Source organism: Pipra filicauda, unplaced genomic scaffold (genome assembly GCF_003945595.2).
Source record: "Pipra filicauda isolate LSUMZ 115617 unplaced genomic scaffold, ASM394559v2 scaffold6_size6359152_pilon, whole genome shotgun sequence".
Classification (NCBI taxonomy): domain Eukaryota; kingdom Metazoa; phylum Chordata; class Aves; order Passeriformes; family Pipridae; genus Pipra; species Pipra filicauda.
Window position 1 is genome coordinate 104050 of NW_024104865.1, and position 19149 is coordinate 123198.

Sequence of the window (19149 nt, forward strand, 5' to 3'; positions counted from 1 at the left end):
TGACTCGCATAGCCTTGTAAGAACAGCCTAAAATTTCCATTCAAACATTAATTCAGAATCCTGGAAAGCATCTAAGCACAAATTTAGGAGTTAATCTCAAAAAGGTCTTGCTTATGTGCTGGGTTAACAAGGTCTACAGACCTGGTGTTAGCTCCTCAGGTTACTCAAACCAGGTGACCGCAAAACCTCAGAGGAATGAACTGATTTTCAAATGTTTGTGGAAAAAATTAATGAAAATCAAGGGCAGATTTCCAAAGGCATGGGGGATAATACAGAACAGACGAGGTCTGGGGGCGTTTTTGCCTATTTGCTGGATACACGTACAGACCACATGGTTTTCTCAGCTTTGCTTCAAGATGGTTTAATTGTCAACTTGTTAGCCTGGGAAGGAAGAGCAGTTGACAGAGGGTTTAAAAACATCCTTTTCCATGGATACCTTGGCTGGTCGTGTAGCTACTGAGTAGCAGTGTCATGGCACTGTGGTCCAGAGGCCTCAGCGTTTGTTGGTGTAGAGTCAAGGTGGGGGACATCCGTGGCAGTCAGGTGGGTTGGTGGTCTCAGCACTTTCCTTCTACCAGGACTGTCACTGTTACATGCAACAAAAGAGAACCAAGCCTATTCTTCAGTCTGGCAGCAAATGGAAGGAGGTGTTGTTCATGCCACAATGACAGTGTGACTGATGTGGTGATGGTTGCAAGCAAGCCAAATTGCTCATGAGAGTAATGACATTGTGAAAAACGACTTCTGCCAGCTTAGTTTTTATCTTTTTGATATGCACAGACCCTGAGGTGGTGGGTAGAGATGACTATATGTAAGGAAAGGCCAGGAATAACTCACTGGTCTGTTTAATATTTCGACTGCACAGGGACTAAGACTGTTCTATACACAGCAGAAATATTGTGGACAGTAAATGACTAATCCCTCACTGAGATTTGCTCTACTTTTACTTGAATCCCCATCAAAAACATGGTGCTCCATGGTGGGGCTCCATGTTCAGCTCTTAGGTGGAACACAAGGCAGCAGAAAGACATTTCATGTGCAGTGACAGATGACCCTGCAACAAAACAAACTGTTCTCAGGGGACCTGTGGCCAAACGTTGCCCAGCCCTCAGGAATGCCAAGGCTCAGGTTTTACGTACACAGTCATCACAATGAAATCCAGACACAAGATTCCCTAAACAGTGCATAAACGTGATCTAAACGTGAAGAACAAGCACTGCCTACCTGACAGGAACATGAAGTTCATGGGTTTACTGCACTGCTGTCCTACTCTGGATTTATATACCTAAAGTGGAGGAGAAATGGAATTATCACTGTCTGCTGGGGATGAAGGCCCTTCTCCTGAGAGCAGATGACTGCTGTGTAGGGACTGTTCTCCTGGACCCAGGCACCTTCTGCTCTTGGCTATACTATGACTCATACTCCAAAGGAGTACTGGAGAAGTGTCTCATTCAGAATTGTCCATCACTTATTTTAGGGTACCTTATAGGCACATAGAGGATGTGCTATACAAAAGGTGTTCTTGTATAAAAGATGCCTGTCATTACTCATGATATAGCAGTGCTGCTGGGGTGAGCAGGAATTGTGCAAAGGAGCTGTGAAATTGTTGAAGAGATATTCTGCCTGCATATCCTGTCTTTCTTTCCACTGTGGCCCAAACTAAAACTTGAGTGTCCTTCTACCTACCTAATCTCTAGATTGCAGGAATCAGTCTCCCCTTGCTGTGGCAATTATCAAGGCTCACGGTTCACAGCTTGGTGCACTAGACTCTAGGGAGCTACTGTGGTTGAGTGAAGTGAGGGGATAAAAGGTTTCTAGGCTTCAGCTGGTGGTTTTACAACTTTTTGAGGTCTTATTGCTGGACTCTGCTGTCCCTACTGTTCTTCTCCTGCTATCCTGGCTGTCACTGACTGCCAACTACCCTACAGGCAGAGCAATATACAGCAGCACTCTTCAGTCAGCTGCTGCTGAAAATCAGCTCAGACCAACAAGCTGAACAATGAAAGTAATTCAGCTGATTTTCCACAAGGAAAAGAAACAACAGTCCCACAAATGGCTCATCCAGTAGATTGGCAGTGACAAACATTTAGAAGGGGTAACTACTGACATAAGTGCATCCCAGAAGCATGTCTAACGAGATGGACATTTCTGCTTGGGTCTCTATCGACCTGTCCTCTGCCTAACAGGGAGTGTTTCCAGGAGAAGCAAAGCCTAGTAGAGATCCTTTCCTGCTTATGCATTTATTACTCAAACACACTTCAGAAAGAGATCTATTTCAGTTGAGATCTATTCTACAAATTATATGTTCAGGGCAAGACTTTCTTTCAGAGGGCTTTTCTCTGCATGTTAATTTGAATTATCTCTGAACTGCTGTCATGCCATTGAGCTCACTTTGGAAACTGATCCCTAAACATTCCAGCTCCTGGTCAGTTGACAGAGCATTTCTTTCAGTTCCCATTTAAACACGCACATATGTTCTTCTCCTTGGAGTCTGCACAAAGCCCTGCATTGTGGGCTGTACAGGGTACTAAAGCTAGCACAGTTGGCTTAAACTTGCCTTTTTTAGATTTGCCCTGCCTCTTTAGAGCAAAACAAAATCTTTTGTATCCTTGTGGCCAAAATGATTCAAGGGGAACCACAAGGATGAAAAGCCCCCAGCTTCTCTCCCATTGCAATTTGCAGTCCGTTTCCCAGACCAGTGTGAATACAAGGGACAATCACATGGAACTGTCCTGTATAATTTGCTTTTAGGACATTCCAGAAGGGAATATCTGAGAGCAGAGGTGAATGTTCACACCACTTCTTCAGCCAGTCTCCAGAGCTGGAAGCAGTGTAGGTTTCCTTCCCCTTCCTATAATAAAGGATTCCTGTAACATAAGCATTGTGTGTTGGTTTACCCTCTGAACCTCCAACATCTTCATGATTTTCATAATGACTTTTGGCAATGAGCAAGGTTACCATACCATAATTAGAAAAGTACGTTTTGAAATCAAGATGTGATTGATGGCATTTCTCTGGAAATGAAACAACAGAGGTTTGGTAGGGAGAGGGTAGGACAGGAGGAGAAAGAATGCATTAAAAATAAGGGATAGGGAAGAGAAGATCAGAGAGGTGGAGTTGACTTAAGACTGTGCCAAACACGGACACAAACAAATGCCTGCAGTTGCAATGTTTTGCTTCCTGAATAAGTCTGACCACAGAACTAGTTCAGTGACTGATCCTTGCGAAAGAGCAAGCGAGTGCAGGGGCTGTGAACAACCAGTTCCCTGTGCTGATAGGGGTGTACTATGTTGATACTACAGTGGTATCAACAGCAACACTCACGCTGTCTTGGGGAAACCCAAGAGCAGCAGTGGCAGCCTATGAAGGTCAAACATGAACATGCAAGGAAAGCTCTTATCACAATACTGGGTAAGAAAGCACGTGAAGTTTTAGCTATGCCTGTTCAGTTGCCTGGCACCTTCTGTTGAAACCAGTCCTTCCAATCTACGCTGGATCCCGACCAAAAGAAAAGGTTTTTGGAAAGTCCCCCTTTGCACAGGGGATTTTCAGTATAGAAAACCTCTAGCAGAGAGACTCCTGCTCCTCTGTGACATGGGAGGACATGCTCCACTGATCATGGTGGTCCATACAGGAGGTACATGAAAGACAACGGCACAGTCACAAGGTGAAAGCAAAGATACAGTATGTGACACGAACTTGTCAAGGGATGAGAAATGTTGCCTTTATTTGTGTCCTGGCAAGTTGTGAATTTATGAAATGTTATGTAAATTCTGTCCCTATTCTCTGTGCATGTATGCATGTAGCTGCGGTGTTGCGCAGTGAAGTATGGAGGGGACTAACCCATCCCTTCCCTAAGGACATGTTATGTGGAGATTAGAGTAAGGCAGAGCCTAAGAATTTAATTTTTGCTAAACATATGAAGTTGTGTTCTGTACCAGTTCATCTAATAAAAAAAGTAAAATAAAGATGACTTTGCTGCAGAAAAGCAGCAACAAGTGCCTCAGACAAGGATGAGGGGCAGCAGCAGGACCTCCTAGGTGCTGGCTCACTGCTCACTGCTTTGTAGTGCTGCCTCAGTGCTGCTGTTGTTACAGCTGCACAAGGCTTCTCTGACTGTCCTGAGCAGCTTTGGCAGGACAGAACCCCTCTCCCATGGAGATGGGGTGTGCTGGGAGGCAGCACCAGGCATTTGGGAGAAGGGTGGCAATTCAGAGCAGACCCTGAAGGAAGCCAAGCTGCAGCAATGGTCTAAGCTAAAGCTTTCCCCTTCACAGGGGTAGCAGCCAGCTTTTGTGCTGAACTCCTGGAAGTATTCAGGAGGCAAGAGTTCTCCAGCCTTCAATGACTGCTAATGAATAGCTGATAAATTTAGGACAAGTTACCTTTGTCTGCAGAAGGTGGCATTAGATGGTCCAGGTCGTTAATGAGGCTGGAAAATGCATAGTTTACTCACAAATCTGAATCATTAATTGTCTTCATTGCAGAGTCTTGTGCCAGGTCATATGGTTGAATACAAATTATAGTTGTTTGCTTGATTGTTTTTTTTAATCCATTTTATATTTGGCCTATAAACAGATATATTGTGATTGAAAGCCTAATCTCCCCCATTTATCTATTAAAGTCATATTCCATAACTTGAAGGAAAAAACCTCATTGTAATGCAATGACTAAAATACTCCTTTAAAAACACTTTACCATGCCTGAACATTTCTCAGTTGGGAAAATATATTATTCACCCATTGTACAGCTAGATAACTTTGGGCACAGGACTGTAAAGGAACTAGTCCATTCTGAGCAGGTATGTATCATAACTGGAAACACTTCAACCTTAAAAATAGACTCATGAAACTATAGCCTTATAGTTTACCCTGATTAGCCAGTGACAGACCTTCTAGCCCTTTGGCTAGATTACTTTTTGTGTCTGAGCTTTCATTTAGTTCGTGTTGGGTGCAGTGTAGACATTCATTTTCAGTGAATCAGTGACAGAACCATAAGTCATCCAGGATGGCTGACTCACAGTCCCATGATTTTTAACAACAGACATAGTGGATGGTTTTAAATAAATGGTAGTAGTACCATTTCACTGACATCAACATTTTGGAAAAAAAGGCAGATCAATTCCTCAGAGATAATCCCCACATTAATTAGTGCAACACAGAGTCGAGTCTCATTCATCACCTAGTTACCCGAATCACTTTGACTGGCAGGTCAGCTATAAAAGCTTTAAATCAAATTAAACAATTTCTCTCCAGGCTTTTTGCTTCAAACAGCTTTAAAACACAAGGTACAATTCCTCCTAGACAATCCTGGGAGAAAGTAAATATGCTGTAAATGATTAGCTAACTTGGCCTACGCTTTCGGTGGAACAATGTCTTTTATATGGAAAGCTGGAAAACGCCAATGAAAACTGATGTGTGACTGCAATTAACATTGCTGATTACTGTTGCTGCTTTGCCACCCACATTCTTTAAGAGGCCACTAGAAAAATGATCTTTTTTCAAAGCTCATTTAGCAATGCTATCACATGAGGTGCACAGGTCATGGTTTTCACAGTGGCACAGCACACTGATCTTCCATGCTCTGCAGTATTTTGTGCACAGGCCTGTTTTTTTCCACTTGAGCAACAACACACCAGATTTGGTTACTTGATTTACTCCAGTGAGAGGACATTCACCCCCTTTGCCACTGCTGTCATTCACAGCATGTTCACATCATGAAATACTGTCTGTAGCTGCCAAGAATGAAACCTGGGTGAAGGAGCTCAGCTAGGCAAAGAAGCCTCAGTAAAGAAGACAGGTTTGGTGGCAACTTGAAAATAATGCTAACATGACAAGATACTGGTGTCCTACAAGAAGGAGTTTCCCAGAAGGGCCCTAGAGCAGTAGCTTGTGTCAGCAATAGTGTGTCCAGCAGGACCAGGGCAGTGATTGCCCCCTGTACTTGGCACCAGTGAAGCCACACCTCAACTCCTGTGTTCAGTTTTGGGCCCCTCACTACAAGAAAGACACTGAGGTTCTGGAGTGTGTCCAAGGAAAGGCAACAGAGCTGGGGAAGAGTCTGGAGAATAAATCCTATGAGGAGCTGCTGAGGGAGTTGGGGATGTTAAGTCTGGAGAAGAGAAGGCTGGGGTGGACCTTCTCCCTCTCTATAACTCTCTGGAAGGAGGTCGTGCTGAGGTGGGGGTTGGTCTCTTCTCCCAAGTAGCAAGTGATAGAAAAAGAGGAAATGGTCTTAAGTTGCACCAGAGGATGTTTAGATAGAATATTGGGAATAATTTTTTCATGGAAGGGGTTGTCAAGCCCTGGAACAGGCTGCCCACAGAAGGGCTTGCCTCACCATCTCTGGGGGTATTTAAAAGACATGTAGATGTGGCTCCTGGGGACAGGGTTTAATGGTGAACATAGTGGTGCTGGGTTAATGCTTGGACTTGATGATCTTGCAGGTTTTTTCCAACCTTAATGATTCTATGATTCAGTGATTGTGTGACTCAGGTGTTAGGAGGGAAAGGGTGGGACAGGGAGAAAAAGAAGACGAGCATGAGCTAAGCAAGAGTGGAAATACAGGAAAGACTTTGGCAATGTCAATGAGCTTAGATGGAGCAAGAGTTTAGAGCACATGAATGGGAGGATGGTGAAAAAGAAGGAAATTTTTGGACTTTGTCCATTAGCATTATATGAGGATGTGTATAATTTCTCTCTGTACTTGGGAGTTCACCACTGGAGATATTTTACCTGGGTAGGAATCCGGGCAACTGACATGGTGGGCAACACAGGGACATGTTTTCTGTTCTGGTAGAGAGGGGGTTGATATTTGGACTTTGAAAGAGCTGAGAGAAAGGGGGTTGATATTTGGACTTTGGAAGGGCTGAGAGAAGGTGGACTCATGGACAGTGATTTCAGTATGGGTGTAGCTGTGGCACACAAATAACACTTAGACCAAATAAATGCTCAAAATATTGACACAACAATGACACTGCTATGTCAGCATAGAGACAAAATAATATGATCTGGTGGGCACACGGAGTTTGTTCAGTGTTTGTGTGTAGGACAGGCACAAAGAAATTAGACATAAAATCAGGAATTTGTAAGATATAGACTGTTTATTCCCTTAAAGAGCTACTTCAGGTGACTGTGGACACAAGGAACCACAATCCACATGGAGGCCTCACAAGAACTTGTCCATCACACTGTCCATAGGACTGTCAGCAGAGCCTGTGCCTCAGCAAAGATAATAGCACTGAGGCTGCCTGAAGCCATGTTAAGCCTTCTAAAATGGTACAATAGCTTAGATTGGAAAAGACCTGCAAGATCACCAAGTCCTACCATTAACCCAGCATCACCATGTTCACAACCAAACCATGTCCCTAAGTGCCACATCTACATGTCTTTTAAATCCCCCCAGAGATGGTGACTCCACCACTCCCCTGGGCAGCCTGTTCCAATGCTTGACAAGTGTTTTGGTGAAGAAATTTTTCTCAATATCTAATCTAAACCTTCCTTGACACAACCTGAGACCACTTCCTCTTGTCCTATCGCTTGTTACCTGGGAGAAAAGACTGACCCCCTACAGTCAACCTCCCTTCAGGTAGTTGTAGAAAGAGATGAGGTGCCCCCTGAGTTTCCTTCTCTCCAGGTTAAATAACCACATGAGTTGGATGAGTCTAAGGACTCCAGTAAACATGGCTTTAAATCTAATTCCCTCTAACTCTTGATAGGGAAATGCTTCTGCCTCTGTGCAGTGGATGACTGTGGAGCATCCCTGTCGAAGGCACCTGGCATACCCAGAGAAGCAGCCAGACTCAGATGGACAGAAGCAGTTGATAACTCATAGGAGCTGACCTGTAAAGGTCCAAACATGCAGTACTTAAGTCAAATACCAAGAAGCAGGAGATAGAGTCTTTACAAGCAGAAAGGAAATGCTTAATGACACAGTCCAGCTGTCAGGTTTTTTTAGTGATGTGAAGATCTATAGATCAAAAATAAATCAAAGACTTCTTTTTTTTCTCCCTTTGTTTCTTATGAATGAAAGGAGAGTCTGAAACTCTTCCTGTGAAAGATAAGGTTGAAAAGAGATGATGGTTTAGTACAACAGAACTAAGACAAAAGAGAGGTCCTCTGAGATATAAATATGTGTATAAAAACATTTATCATAAACATTACATTTACCGAGAGAAAAAACAACTAGACAATTCACATCTTGAATGTTTGCCAACAAGATCCATAGTAAAAGTAGTAAATCAATTGTTCACCTTTGATCACTCATGAAGACAGGAACAGCTGCTCTTTGCCATACACAGGCTTTCTCAATGCTAAAATGAAGGAATATTAAATCACACCTTTCGTGCCCAAAAAGATTGCAACAATACATCTTTTATTGTAATGTGTTTGTTGCTCAGATGTTTCCAAACATTTAACAATGAATTATTAATTAAAGGGAGGTACAGCTGCTTAGTAGAGCTGATGATTTGGAGACAACAGATCCAAAGTCTTTCCCCAGACCTGCAATTGCCTTTTTCTGTCTTTTCTTGGCAAGCAATTCAGTTTTATGAGTTTCAATTTGTCTATCTGTAAATAGAGATAACATCTGCACTATAATAAATTTAGCTTTTCCTTCCATTCACAATCTGTCCATGAGCAGTCTGGTTCTGTATGTGAATCATCTCTGGTCAACAAATTTCTTTACATTTACTGGTTACAAGCACAATGTTTCTTATCTAAAACTGAAACACTGATAATGACAACTGTTTTGACTCACTACTTCCATTTTTTCTGTAGTTAAAAAATATAATACTAATCTCTCTTGGGCACACTGGGGATGGGACGGGGAGGGTGGAAGGAGAAGACATTTATAATTTAAAGGGAGGATGTGCTTAACATGGAGTAAACCAAATCCTTTCATTGACATCTTATTTAAAATTGTGCCACTGGCAGGTTTGCAAGAGATTAGTGTTCCTGAATGAGAAACAAGTTAGTTTCTGACTCCAGGGCTGCAAAGTAGAGCTGTTCACCACTACATTGCTCCATTCACAGTTCAGTCCTAGTGTCACTTAACATGTGCCAGGCAGAAAGAAAATCATAAATGCCTGTACTAATTTTAAAGAGTAATGATTAAAATCCCAACAGAGAGGCAAATTCCATCTTCTTCTGTACAGCAGTGGACAAATGAATAGGGGCGAATAGATGCCATTCTTTCCTCCATAGGAGCTGGAGAGTTTCCAAATCTGGTGCTTAACAGAGTGGTAAGCAGAACATCAATTAAATAGGACATGGGCACAGTTCGTACACTGTGACCCGGGGAGGTCAAGCTCTCAGCCCTAAGCTGAATCTGAATTACTGTGGTGCATCTTACAGGCAGTTTCCCATTGCCTCCTCACTAAGCAAAAAAAAAAAAGGAAACTCTGCCTGTATTTTTCTGACTACTTATGTATTTTTATTTTGTAGCATTAGTCAAATTTAAGGGCAATTCATGCTGTGGCCTTGGGAGTTGTGGGAGCTGCAAATAGTCAACAACAGAATCTGTGTTTATTTTTTATGTCTGGGTTAATAAAACCTCCCCATAGAGAGGGGAAATTTTCATCTTGGAATATTACAGTCTCCCACATAGTCACAGATTTGTTCTTTAATAAAGATGTCTTTAAAGAAACTGGTACCTGGACCAGTGTTTTAGGAGTCTCAACACCGTACCTGTTTTTTTTTACTGCACTTCCTACAAAATCCATCTGCACACTCCTATAGATGTTGCTCAGAGTGTAGAGTTTTGATCAGAAGTGTCTTTTAGGAAACCACCAAAATAACCAGAGTTCTGGGTTTTTTATCACAAACATGTAGAAAATTCATTTCACCTCATTTTAAGCTGTCTTAAACATATGCATCATCAAAATAAATTTGTGAGGCCAGAAAATATTGTAACCTCTCTTATATTCTTAAAGAAGCTGAGGAAGGAACAGTCAATCAGTAATATTCCAAAATAGCACTTAGCTAAAAAGAGAACTTAGACAGAAACTGGGTGTTAAACCCAAGGAGATACCCAAAAAATAGCCACTAGAAAACTTTGGAGCCCAGAATTTCCATGAAATTACCTTCAAACATGTGGACTGTGGCACTGAGGGTGTCTGCAGAAGGCAGTAGGGATTGAAGTCATCACAACTCACTGCTCCCACACCAACACTGCTGAGCCCCTGCTGTGAGAGTTATGAGCCCTCAGCACCAGGTTGAACATGTAAAAGTCCGTGTTTTTCCCAGTGTCCCAACCTCAGAGTGTATGCAGAAGGATCAAAGAACATCTCTGCTCCTCTAGCCCAGACGACTCTACTGGCCTCAGTGGGGAAGGCATGCTCAGGAGAGGAGTCCTTAAAGCAGGGACCAAGGGAAACAAAGAATGGGAGTAAAACAGTCTCTGCCCTCCCCTTGAGGATGTACTGCCTAAAATGAAAGATTCAGGGACCAACAGAGTGTGTTAAAGAGAGCAAGATGCTCAAGCCAGCAAGGAAGTCTTCTATCCCTGAGCAGGCAAACTAGTTTTCCATTTGCTTCTTGGATTGTTTATGCATTTTTCTTTAAAAAAAATCACTGGGGAAAAAAAAAGCAATAGCAGGCACACAGGAATCATAAAGACTAATTTCCAGGGAAAACCTCATGTTAAACTGGAGTAAAAGCCACAGGGGGATGGGAGGGGAAAGACGAACCTCAGTAGAATTTTGTAATTACAAGCACCAAACCACCCAATTTATGTTCAACCACAAAATATATTGTGGTAGGAAGGTTGTGTCCCAGGAAATTCATGCCTCTGAAGGCCTTTTGTACACCCACAGTAGGAATTTACCCCACCCTGAGTAGAAATACTTCAAGCTTTCCTTAGGTGGCTGGTGGCAGTGCCCCAAGTTAACTGGAGGCCTTCAAGTTCAAACCAAAACAGAACAATCCCTTCCTGGGGAGTTTCTTCCCATCAAGCATTTTTGTGAAGAATCCAACCTCTCCTGAGAGATTTGGCAGTCAAAATCCAAAAAGAAAATATTTAAGTGCTTCCTTTACCCTTCCCAAGCTCCTTGGCTGCTCTGGTCAGGATGATGCTTTTATTGTGTCCAGGGTGACTTATTTTGGAGGACAACAAATCTCCTGGCTGTAAGGCTGGAATTCCCAGGCCTCTTTGAGACAGCAAAAGGAAGCTTTGATATATTTTGAGGCTGTCAGATGAGACCAGGGCTTTCTCTGACCAGGGGTGGCCAGCCTGGGACTGACTCCTCTTTGATTTCTTGCTTGTCACCTGCTGTTGAGCCCCTCATCTTGCAGAGCAGGCTTACAGAGCCATATGCACCTCAAGGGGTTTGCACACACCTAAAGCACCCTAAAGTATCCTCCTGGGGAAGGAAATGCAATGAAGCACAGAGTAGGGGTTCAATTGTGGCACCTCAATAGCCTCGCTGATTCATCTCTAGAAGATGGCTTGGTTAAACCATGTGCCTAGGGAAGGAAGGTTTCTTTTCTCTTTCAAGCAGGAAGATTGACCTCCCTTCTCCATTCCCTAAAGTCAGTTTGTTTCCCAGGACACTGCAGGGGAAGGAAAACAGCTCTGTCAAGAGCACCCAACCTGCCCCAGCACCAACTCAAGGGTAGGGACACAGTGGGGTTGGTTCTTGCTTTGGCTCTTCTGTCCACCTGGGAGACAACCACCATGCTTACCAAGGGGAAACCTTGCAGCTCTGAAACTGCTGGAGTCAATACAAAACTGAAATACCCAGTGGTTCTGAAGTTGCTGCACATCACAATCATAGCCTTCTTTTATGACTGGTTTCTGTGATTTCTGTTACTTCAAATTTTTGACTCTGTTTGACTGCTTTAACCACTTCCTGCCTATAATGACAGCAACAAACATGAGTGAAATTCCAGCTCCCTCTGATCCTAGGAGAAAAATTTCCCTCAAGTGATTTGTAGATCTTAGAGGATCTCACAAGGATTTTAAGAATATTTTCTCCTTATATCTGTCTCAGAGTAGCAGCTGTGTAGCATCAATCCAAACACTCCATGATACACAAGAAGCTGAGACACCTGTATGACAGACTCCTGTTTACCTGCCAGCCTCCCTGCTTCAGCTGGGAGCATTGGACTTTCACAACTCACCCAGCATCCCAGTGGCTTCCAGTATTTTGGAATTCCTCTTACCCTTTTAGCAGCATTGTCCCTTAACAGCTTGTATGAAGTAGGCAACAAAAATCATCTGGTTTAAACTCATTGGTCTGACTGCTTATGAAGTCCAAAGTGTGAAAATGATTTACGTTGAAATTATGGTTAGCAGAAATTGAAAACTTACAAAGGCGATGAAGACATAATTTTTCAAAGTATACATACTTTTTCCTTACAGTTTTAAGTATATATATACCTCTATTCTATGTGTGCATGTGTGTATATTATATATGAATATAATTTAGTATACATAAATACATTCATGTGTGATTTGCAGTGTGCAGTGTGCAACAACAAAATCAATTTCTTGAACGTGAGGCATTGCTGTCATTCTGTGCTGGCAGAATCTGAATTGGATCCTGCCATTGCAGAGAACTTTAGGTGGACATAATTTCTGCCATTGCAGGGTCTTTGAGTAGCTGAGACTGCAGTAAAGTCTCCACTTGCACATTTTAGTTTCATGGTCCATTATCCAAGTGTCTGAGGTGCCCCGTTTAGATCTTAACATCGGATTTTGTGTACACACTTCTGCATCTACAGACATTTTGCAATCAAGTCTATGTACCAAAAGACATACAGAGCTGAAGCTCTTACAAAAACAGTGGACCTTATCCAAACCACAGGCTTGTCTGCAGTGAAATATTTGATCTATCTGCTGTGCTCTGAATATTGGTCTTAGACAATCATCTCCCTATTGTGATTAGAACATGGAAGAAAAAGGGAGCTATGGAGAAACTTTCAAGTTGTTTGCAGAAAAGTACTCTGGATTGCCTCTTAGATTTTTATTTGGCTCACAGATACATGTTGTCTATTTAAAAGTTCTGTTCTCTGCCAGAGACGTGTTTATTTAACATGGTTAGTGCTTTCTTTTTTTCTGACATTATAATTATATTAGCATCGCAGATTGAAGATTTAATCTAAACCACATTTTTTTTATTCGGGCAGTGCTATATCCAAAGATTACTATTTGGCTTTAGATATAGCTCACTTTAATCTATGGGTCAGATTTTCAACAGCTATTTTGTACTGATTTGCACCTGCTGAATTACAGGGTCATTGTAGTCCTCTGAGGACTACTAGCTGAGGCCTAAACTAATTGTCAATGTCTCATTAGCCAACTTCACAGACAATCCGATCCTGGTGGATTTATGCATTTGCACAGGTCTTGAAAGCAAGGGCAGGGAAAATAATATTGTGATTCTTCGCAATAAAATTAATACTGTGATTTCTTGCAGCTATCATATACTGATGCAGATGCTACATTTTTTTCTCTTGTTACTAATAGCTGATTTCAGTGATACAATATAATTACCAAAACCTTGCTTGTTAGGCATGAGTAGGGCGACCAGCCCTCCCCATGACACCGAAAGTCCCTGCCCAAAATGCTTATGATCTCAACAAGACAATCACAGAGCAGACAGTGGAAAACATAATGAAGGAGCTGGTTTAAGGGACAAATAGCTATAAATTATTATAATCACTATTATAATAATTTGATCTAATTACACAAGAGACCGTTACCTGTTTGACGATACAGCAAGCATTGGTTTGTTCTCTGGCCAAGAATAAGTCAGTGACAAGAGTATCCTAGCTGTCTTTCCTGACTTGTAATGCCAACAGCTTCTATTCAGCAGTTGACTCTAATAAAATCATCTAGCTTTTTTGAAAAAGCAGGAGGCGAAGGCAGCAGCTTGATGGGTGACCTCAATTCGCTGAGCTTCAAGGCCAGTTTTTTGGACTCCCCTTCTATAAATGCTGCAATTATCTTCTGTACATAATTCCAGTTACAATTCTGATTGGAAAATGGAGCTGCTTAGGGGAGCTTACAAGACAACATCTGTTCAACAACAGACATCTGTGCCAGAACAGCAAACCAGGGCTGCCCGAGGTGGGGTGCTCGAGTAAGACACATGAAGAGAGTCACATCTGTATGTGCTGACATGGGCCAAAATTGGTTCTTCCATTCACATCTGTTTGTAATCCAGACCAAGTACTCTTTTGCTCTCTGCATTCCAACATCAGTCATTAAGGAATGCTTTAAAAAAATCTTATTAAAGAAACTTCCCTGGCTGTTATGTCCAGCAATTCTTTAAATAAAATTACTTCGACAGATAGCCATCCCCTACCAAGTGCAGAGAACCAAAAACAGACTAGTAAAACTAGTTTTCAAGTATCTTTTGATGAATCTTTGGACTTGTTTTATCTCCTTTTGCTAGAGGATGGCTAGTGAATTAGCTGATTTCTCCACTAGCCCAGTGCCATCCTACACTGTCAGCCTACATCTGCAGTATCTCTGCCTGGCTACCAACAGCAAGCCTACTAGTTAGACAGGGGTCTATTTGGCAGCATTTAAGAGAAGATGTTGGAGCAAGTAACCCCTCCAACCTGCTGTTGCTCCAGCCCAAGCCCTTGTGTAGTGTGTTGGGCTACTTGGTGAGTCATAGACAGCTCTCACTGAGTTTCATCATACTTTTGCTTGTCCTCAGGTTTATCCCACGGGACTTTCCAATTCTTGTATCTTTGTGCATCTGCCAGGGTAAAGCACTGGTTAACAGCTGTGGATGGAGTCTGTCCTGACTCCTAAGACTCATATGTGCCAGCAAATTGGCCAGTTCTGCCTGTAAACAGGTATTGCAAATTGTTGTGGTATGTGGCTCAAGTAAAATGAAAAAAATACTCTCCTCTCCCAGTATTTCCTCCTCCATCCCCTCACAACTGACAGAGCCAAATTATGGTCTGACTGTTTCTCCTCATTCAGACAAAAGTCACAAGGTCGGCTGCTAAGTGAACAAGAATTTTTTAATGAGGAAACCAAGAAAATACATAAACAAACCAAAAACCAAAGAGAAAAACTTTTAGTACTAAGCCATGTTTGAAAAAAAATGACCAAAATTGTTATTTATGTGACAAGACATTGCTCTAAGAACTCACATTGATAAGTTTCTTTTTCAAGGGTAGTTGAGAAGTGCAGTCTAGAACACACAGTGTTGTGCAACAGAGTAATATTTGACATAGTGAATAATATGAGGAAGATTTATCGTGTGCACTGTAAAAAATTGCTGAACTGTCTGATGAGTCTGTCCTGCCTCACACCATCTCCTTAGAAACACTCAGTGATGGGTGGCTCTAAAAATCACAAATCATGACACCCTGTCATACCTGACCCACCCCCTTGCTTCAGGTGTACTGCTGGAAATGTGAAAGTGCATCACTGGTCCCACCCCTGCATTATCTTCTCAGATAAGCTCTTTCTGAAGCCAATGTGCCAATTTTAGACAAAGGTCTGCCTATGCCTTCTGCTGGACCTTCTGAAACCTTCCAAAACTGGAAAATGGAGAATAGGGAAGGAAGGAAGGAAGGAAGGAAGGAAGGAAGGAAGGAAGGAAGGAAGGAAGGAAAGAAGGAAGGGTTCTCTTCCAGGTAATTTTGGTTCTCTCCCCTGTCTCTTTGATGATCTTCCAACTGGATAAGGACAGGACTGTGGAACCAGTCTTTGTCTCAGTGTCCATGTTGTCTACACGCTGCTGTTTCACTTTAACAGCTCTCCTGTAAGGTCTGTTTCCTGTAATTTCCCCATGCTATTTACCATGTGCACTATAACAGGACTTAACTGGGACCAGATCCCATTATACTGGACTCTGTGCAAACATCTATAAAGAGTATTTCAGGACTGGAAGAATTTCAAATATCTGCCAACCTGAATGTAAATCTCTCTGTTGCCAAAAAATTGTTAATTTCAAATGATAGTGGTTCGATGTGCAGATACAAACCCTCTATCTCCAAAAGTAGCACTTATCCTTCCAAATTTTTGGGGTATGATCTCCTGCAAAGTCAAGTGCAGGAAAGCCCAAGATCAGGTCTCTCTGAATCTTACCTCTGCCAAGAGACTGTAGAAGAGTGTTTGTGGACCTGAACTTCAGATGAGTTAGATGTCAGCCAGTAGATTCACTGAACCTTTTTGCCTGGACCACTGCCCAGTTGTCTGCAAGAAGCTGGTTATTATATTGTCCCTAGCTCAGCCTCAAGAGTCTGGAGTGGAAGTGATTAGACATGTGAGCTGTGGTTTGGGAGACATACTCACTGTGTGCCAAGGGACGTGCAGACAATCACGTAAAGCAGAAATGCACACACTCACGCAGTGCTGCTCTTGCTGGTGAGATGAACCTCCTATTGCAGCAGCTGTGACTCAGAGCAGCATTTGCATATCCTTGATCAAGAAAAAAATAAAAAAGGACCAGGAGCTGAAGAAGGGTGGGATGATCAGGGAACAGCCAAGATGAAAAGCATGTTCAAAAGTGGGTGAGGTTTTCCTCACCTAGGACGTGCTACTTTGCACCTACAAATGTCTGCCTGGGCACAGCCCCACTCTCCTCCCCAAGTGCAATATTCCCATGCAGACTGATACAAGCAATGAGGGGCGGTGGGATCTGGCTTAACCTTGTCTGGGCAAGGTGAACCTTTTGGGATCTGTATTTCAGCAGAAGGGAATCATCCTCATAACAGCAGTTGTCTACATGAGTATTTTTACACCATTAAACTCAAAGATGGATGTTTAATTTCCCCTTACTCTGGTTCCCAGGAGTTAGGCATTATAAGGCTGTTGACTTTTGAGATTTTCTGTTAAAGGCATAATTGCTGAAACCCCATGAGGTTTGAAATAAGATACTGTATTATTTTCACACACCCACATACACACAAAGCAATTTTACTAACTGAAATTAAGACTATTTCCCTTAATTAACAGAGTCTGTAAAAAGAATGTTGCTACTTCAAGTGTAAACTTATATAGGGGTGAAAACAACCTCTTTTGGAGGCACAAATAAATGTTGCAGTGCTTTTAAAGGCAGCTCATTTGTTTAACAATGAGATCAGGAGAAAAGGGAGCACCACACTTTCATTTCGGTGAAAATTCTTCTCTCCCTTACGTGGTGACAGACACATATGTCCAGCTACAGAAACATGTAACTCAAGATGCTTATGTTGGAAGGATTCATGAGGTGCAATGAAACGTGTTTCATTTCTGTTCCTAAACAAAGAGATCAAATCCCACTTTCAGCTGGAAATCTCATCACCAGTCTTTCGAAGGAAGGGTTGGGCCCTGCTCTGACGGGGGCAGGAAGGGATAGGTATCCATCGCAGAGAGGCTTTAACTGAAGCAGGCTTTTAAGGAAGGAGAGGCAAAATCCTGTGCAGAGGGCATCTGAAAGGTTCCTTTGGACCATTAGTGTCAACACCATGTCTGGATGCAGGTATCTGCCTTGGGGTGTCCCTGCATATAACATAGCATGCCCCAAGATGGAGGATTTGCATGTCCCAACAAAAAGCATCTGCAGCCTGGGTAAGCTAGAGTGGTGTCTGGGGGGAACAGGATTTGCTGGGCAGATGGAAAGGCTAAAGGAGAATTGTAGAAGACCCAAATAGGTCCATTTGTCTCTGTGTGTACTTCTGGATTGGGTAGAAGGGCTGCTTCATAGAACTCCTTATAACCAGGGAAAAGGGGGCTGGCAAAGTGCCTCAAGCCCATGGTCACTGTCAGAAGCCACACAGGTCCAGCAAAAGGGGCTCCAGTGTTGTTGCAAACCTCTGTGCTGCAGCAGGTTTCAGTCCTGCAGAATAAGCAGCAGTTTGTACATGCTGGTAAGGTTTTCTAGGCCGGGGCGGGGTGATGTGCAATAAAGGTACCCTGTGAGAGTTTCAATGAGTCCACCTCAGCTTTATAGATCTTCTCCAGAGATACTAGGACAAGATAACCCTTACAAAAGCAATCCTCTGATAGAAATCAGCATCATAAAGCTGCTCTGGTGTGAGGGCTATAGGGTGAAGCAGCATTCAAAGCATCCTTGGCAAAAAAAACGTATAGAGCAAATGTGAGAAAATTATTGTTTAAGCTATCCTAGAGAGTTTAACATGGTAGTAACTGAAAACTGGCAGCTACACGGCCTTTCAGCCCTCCTGTGAGATACTGAGATTTTTTGGTTATAGGGTTTTTTCTTTTGCAGATGGTTTTCTCAAGATCATCTTACAGATTCATGCTGGAGCAGACAACAAAGGTTTTATTATTCCCATGTTCTCTTTTTCTCTGTAGGCCCTGGACACACATTCTTTTGCCTCCAAATTTAAGTATGTTAGTTAACCTTGTTTCCTAACATTAATGCAATCTTTGCTTAAGGGAATGTTGCAACTGGATATTGATTTTTTTAAAAGAAATAGGACAGGTCATTTCAATTCTTCATGAAACTCATCTTCCCTATTGTTCTGGCACAGCCTGAGGATGGAGGATCATCTCTTGCTCTGTCTCACTGCACTCCATGTTTTTTCTCAGCCTCTTCTTGCATCAAGTCCTTCTCCCCACTGTAGTCAGCTTTCTTGTTTTTGTTTTTTTGATGGTGTCTTCCCTTTCTGTGAGTGGCAGGCCTATCCTTCCCTGTTCTATTTCTGTTCCTTTCCTTCCTTCCCTTTTTTAGATCTTTGTGTCTAATTTTGGCCGATTGCTTCTACAAGAAACTCAAAGCAAACCTAAAACTACAAGAAAAGCAAGCAAACAAAATGTCTTAAGATTCAAACCTCGAGGTTCAGACTCATTTAAGGTATGGAAACAACATGGAAAATTGCAGCCCAATGTCATGAAATTTAACCGTATTCCTAGGGATTAAACAGAAGGTTTGGGGCCTAAGTGTCAAGTCAGTGTGAAACACCAGAAGTGGTCCCAGCTTGACCCATCTCTGTTTCCCATGCAGTTTGATGGAAATGCCTACTCTCTTGGGTCTGATCACCCAGCACATGAGCTGCCTAATTTTACTTGAGACGCTGAAGCAGAAAGTGTAACAGTTATTTTTGTTACCTTATTGTTTTCATCCCTTAACGATAGCTTCAATTTTTCAAAGTTTCAATGTAACAGTCCTTTTCATTGGACTTTGATGTTTGCCATGTAGGTACTTATTAACCAGTCAAAGCTAATCATTTGGAC

General features: G+C 42.4%; 1 long non-coding RNA gene across 1 annotated transcript; it reads right to left on the reverse strand.

Moving 5' to 3' along the window:
• Positions 1–375: 375 nt before the first annotated feature.
• Positions 376–16362, reverse strand: LOC120324787. The gene is made up of 5 exons (XR_005566368.1): positions 16264–16362; positions 10082–10183; positions 8252–8311; positions 1225–1285; positions 376–586 (listed from the first exon to the last, which is right to left on the reverse strand). It is a non-coding gene; the product is annotated as an uncharacterized LOC120324787 (long non-coding RNA).
• Positions 16363–19149: the final 2787 nt, after the last annotated feature.